This window comes from Arachis stenosperma, chromosome 6 (genome assembly GCF_014773155.1).
Source record: "Arachis stenosperma cultivar V10309 chromosome 6, arast.V10309.gnm1.PFL2, whole genome shotgun sequence".
Lineage (NCBI taxonomy): Eukaryota > Viridiplantae > Streptophyta > Magnoliopsida > Fabales > Fabaceae > Arachis > Arachis stenosperma.
In genome coordinates, this window is record NC_080382.1 from 53,071,677 (window position 1) to 53,076,601 (window position 4,925).

Here is a 4,925-nt window from a genome sequence, read left to right on the forward strand (position 1 = left end):
CAGTTCTACCTTAGATCGAGCGCGTGTCTCTTAGCCTCCATTCCGAAAGATCGGAGTCTTCATGGTATAAGCTAGAATTATTGGCAGCCATTCCTAAGATCCGAAAAGTCTAAACATTGTCTGTGGTATTCTGAGTAGGATCTGAGATAGGATGACTGTGACGAGCTTCAAACTCGCGAGTGTTGGGCATAGTGACAGACGCAAAAGAATCACTGGATTCTATTCCAACATGATCGAGAACCGACAGATGATTAGCCGTGCTGTGACAGAGCATTTGGACCATTTTCACTGAGAGGATAGGAAGTAGCCATTGACAACGGTGATGCCTTACATACAGCTTGCCATAGAAAGGAGTAAGAGTGATTGGATGAAAGTAGTAGCAAAGCAGAGATTCAGAAGGAACAAAGCATCTCCATACACTTATCTGAAATTCCCACCAATGATTTACATAAGTATCTCTATCTCTATTTTATGCTTTATTTATCTTTATATTCGAAAACCATCATAACCATTAGATTCCGCCTGACTGAGATTTACAAGATGACCATAGTTTGCTTCATACCAACAATCTCCGTGGGATCGACCCTTGCTCACATAAGGTTTATTACTTGGACGACCCAGTGCACTTGCTGGTTAGTTGTGCAAAGTTGTGACAAAGTGTGATTCACGTTTGAGAGCTCCAAGTCTTTGGCGCCATTGTTGATGATCACAATTTCGTGCACCAGAAGCGAAGATAAAGTATAACATTGTTGGAAAGCTCTGGATGTCTACTTTCTAATGCAACAAGAAGCGTATCATTTGGACCTCTATAACTCAAGTCAAGCTAGCAGGGTCGCAGGCATTGTTGAGGGCCACGCCCATTCCAACGCCCATTCCAGCACCCAGTCTTGCTCCAGGGCTTTATTGCTGGGCTTTGGTTTTGCCAACTCTCAATCCAATGCCCATTCTAACACTAGGGCTTCATCTTTGCACTTTTGGGAAGAATTTTCTCCCTCACATTTAGTGTCCACCATGTAGTGCCATATATGGTTGGAAAGCTCTAGATTCCTACTTTCCAATGCAACTGAAATTAACTCATTTGGAGCTTTGTAGCTCAAATTATCCTTGTTGGAGTATTAAGAGGTCAAGGTTGCAAATCCTTTTGAAGCTTTCTTAGTAGTTGGCGTTGTCCATTCCAACTTCAATTCTAGTGCCCATTCCAGCGCCCAATCTAGCTCCAGGCTTAATTGTTGGGCGTTGGTTTTGCTAACTTCAATTCCACTGCCCAATCTAGCTCCAAGGCTTCGTTGCTAGCCATTGGGTTTGCCAATTCTCATTCTAGTGCCCATTCCAAATGTCAGGCCCTGATATTGTTGCTTCCTTTCATGGGTCATGGGTCAAGCTTTTAAAAGCGTGGCCTAAGGTTCCAAAGTGTATCCAAGCTACAAAGCGTGTCCAAAAGCACATCTTTTCTTCTTTTGAACTTATGTTGTGCTTTTTTCTTCTTTTTTCCCATTTTTTACACAATTCATGAAATAAAAAAGATTAAAGCAATATATGAATTAAGCACAAAAAATACTCAACGATTGAGCATTATGAACTAATTTTTTATCTGAAAAATCATAGAAAACATACATGATGCGCATGCATCAACAATATTAGATAGACCAAGACTATTCCAAATAGCCTATGCTTCGTCACAATCACAGAAACAATGCAAGGTAGTTTCAGGATGATTTTCACAGCACTGACAAGAATTACTTGTGGCCAAGTTGTGAGTGCACCGAAGCTCATTAGTGGGGACCGCATCATGCAGGGATTGCCACAACAACATCCTAATCATCTCTGGAATAAACATCCTCTACAACCAATTCCAGTTGCATTCTGATCCCGGTGGTACTTTCTTTTAGCTTGCCATAGGTATCCACTTTTTGTGGTGTAATTGGTAGAGGAAGAATGATTCCAGAAACAACCTGAAATGTCATGGCAAAGACTAAGGAGTGGAAAATTTTTTAAAAATTGTTTGATATTTTCGGAAGGAGAGAATATAGCTTGCTAAAATTCCAACTTCCATTATGTATTACATCACCAATCGAAAGATGGAGATTAGCTATATAAGCATAAAGAAAGGCATCCGCCAGAGTACCAAAAGAGGACCACGGTTCAAACCATAATGATTAGTGCAAGTTCCCACAATGCCACACAAAACCATCCTTTAAGTGATTATAAGCCTTCATCAAACTCTTGTAAACCTGAGATGCTCCATTCGTATTTTTTCAAACTTTGGAAGGAGAAAAATATTTTTTGGTTAGGAGTTTTGTCCAAAGCTTGTCTTTGCTATGGAGAAGTTGCCAAACAATCATTTCGAGAAGAGCTATGTCAACATATTATGAATCACGGACTCCTAGGCCCCCAAATTTTTTAGGAGTTAAAGCCTTCTCCCACTTCACAAGAGCTAAGCGCTTCTAATCTGCCTGACCCTTCCAAAAGAACTGTCTCATCATCGAATCAATTCTCTCACAAGCATAAGTTGGAAGATAAGAAACCTGAATTGGTATAGAGGACAGAACATATTTAACCAAACACAGTTTACCCGCCTTGTTGAGAAGATGTCCTTTCCAATTAGCTAGCCTGCCATGAATCTTTTCACTTACCTCATGAGCTATCCTCTTTGTCGTTCTCTCATGGCTAATATTGATACCCGAATACTTTCCCAAATTTTGAGTAAATTGAATATGAGAGACCCCGACAACACCTTTTTTCTCCTTTCAGAAATATTCTTAGAGCAGAAAGCTTAGACTTAGATAGATTAACTTTCAACCCCAAAGCTTTGGTAAATAGATCAAGGGTTTACATCACCATTGTGAGTTGTGATCTGGTTGCTTTACAGAAAAGACTAAGGTCATAAGCAAACATCAAGTGTGAAATTCGATGACCTCCTTTGGAAATAGCAACTGGACTCCAAGCTTCATTAGTCACAAGATGAGAAATGAGACAAGCCAATCGCTCTATACACAACACAAACAAATAAGCATGCATTATGTGTTTTGATCTTAATTTTTCATGTCTTGTATCAATCTTGCTATTTACTGAAAAAAAAGAGAAAAACACAAAAATGATATCTTTTCTTTTTCTCTCTCATCATTAAAAATTCAAAAAAATAAAAAATATCTTTTCCTTGCTTTACTCATAAATTTTCAAAATCTTTGGGTTGACTTAGTCAAAAATTTTTAAAATAACTTGTTTCTTGTTAGTCAAGTCAAGATTTCATTTTTAAAAATCTTATCTTTTCAAAACTCTTTCAAAAATCAAATCTTTTCATTTTTCTTCTTATTTTTCGAAAATTCTAAAATTGGTTTTCAAAATCTTTTTCTTAATTTTATTTCATAATTTTCAAAAACTTTACTAACAATTAATGTGATTGATTCAAAAATTTGAAGTTTGTTACTTTCTTGTTAAGAAAGGTTCAATCTTTAAATTCTAGAATCATATCTTTTAGTTTCTTGTTAGTCAAGTAATCAATTTTAATTTTAAAAATAAAATCTTTTTAATTTCTTTTTCAAATATTTTTCAAAACAAATCTCAATCATATCTTTTCAATCATATCTTTTTTTCAAAATCAATTTCAAAATCTTTTCTAACTTCTTATCTTTTCAAAATTAATTTTCAAATCTTTTTCAACTAACTAATTGACTTTTTGTTTGTTTTACTATTTCTTATCTTTTTCAAAACCACCTAACTACTTTTCTCTCTCATCTTTCGAAAATCACCTTACCCTTTTTCAAAATTCTTTTTAATTAACTAATTGTTTCAAATTTTAATTTTAATTTTATTTCTTCTCTCAATTTTCGAAAATCACTAATTTTTTTAAAAATAATTTTCGAAATTTTCTCCCTCTCATTTCTTTCTATTTATTTTATTTATTTACTAACACTTCTCTTCATCTTAAAATTCGAACCCTCTCTTCTCTTCTGTGTTTGAATTTTTCTCTTTTTCATTTTATTCTTTTCTTCTTCTACTCACATAAAGGAATCTCTATACTGTGATATAGAGGATTCCTCTTCCTTTTTTGTTCTCCTCTTTTTCATATGAGCAAGAGCAAGGATAAGGACATTGTTGTTGAAGCAGATCCTGAACCTGAAAGGACTTTGAAGAAGAAGCTAAGAGAAGCTAAAGCACAATAATCCAGAGAAAACCTTACAGAGAATCTCGAAAAATAAAGAGACATGGCCAAGCCCAATAACAATGGTAGAGGCGCAATGAGGATGCTTGGTGATTATAATACACCTACTTCCAATTTTTATGGAAGAAGCATCTCAATCCCTGCCATTGGAGCAAATAATTTTGAGCTGAAGCCTCAACTAGTTGCTCTAATGCAACAGAACTGCAAGTTTCATGGACTTCCATCAGAAGATCCCTATCAGTTTTTAACTGAGTTCTTGCAGATCTGTGATATTGTTAAGACTAATAGAGTAGATCCTGAAGTCTACAGGTTTATGCTTTTCCCTTTTGTTGTGAGAGACAGAGCTAGAACATGGTTGGACTCACAACCTAAAGATAGCCTGCACTCTTGGGATAAGCTGGTCACGGCCTTCTTGGCCAAGTTATTTCCTCCTCAAAAGCTGAGCAAGCTTAGAGTGGATGTTCATACCTTCAGGCAAAAAGATGGTGAATCCCTCTATGAAGCTTGGGAAAGATACAAGCAGTTGACCAAAAAGTTTCCTTCTAACATGCTTTTAGAGTGGACCACTTTGGATATATTCTATGATGGTCTATGTAATGACCCAATTTTCAATACGCCTAGGACATACTGGAAACTGAGCGCTACCAATTTGTCATCCTAATTATTATCTATTATTTATTATATGAGCCTGATTCATTGTTAAAAGCGTAATTTGTTTGCAAGGTACTTAAAAAAAAATGTTTGGATTAATAAACAGAATCAT

General features: G+C 36.0%; 1 non-coding gene across 1 annotated transcript; it reads right to left on the reverse strand.

The window, feature by feature from the left end:
- Positions 1-4,607: 4,607 nt before the first annotated feature.
- On the reverse strand, positions 4,608-4,715 carry LOC130937754 (small nucleolar RNA R71). Its single transcript, XR_009068956.1, has one exon. It is a non-coding gene; the product is annotated as a small nucleolar RNA R71 (small nucleolar RNA).
- Between the last annotated feature and the right edge of the window lie 210 nt (positions 4,716-4,925).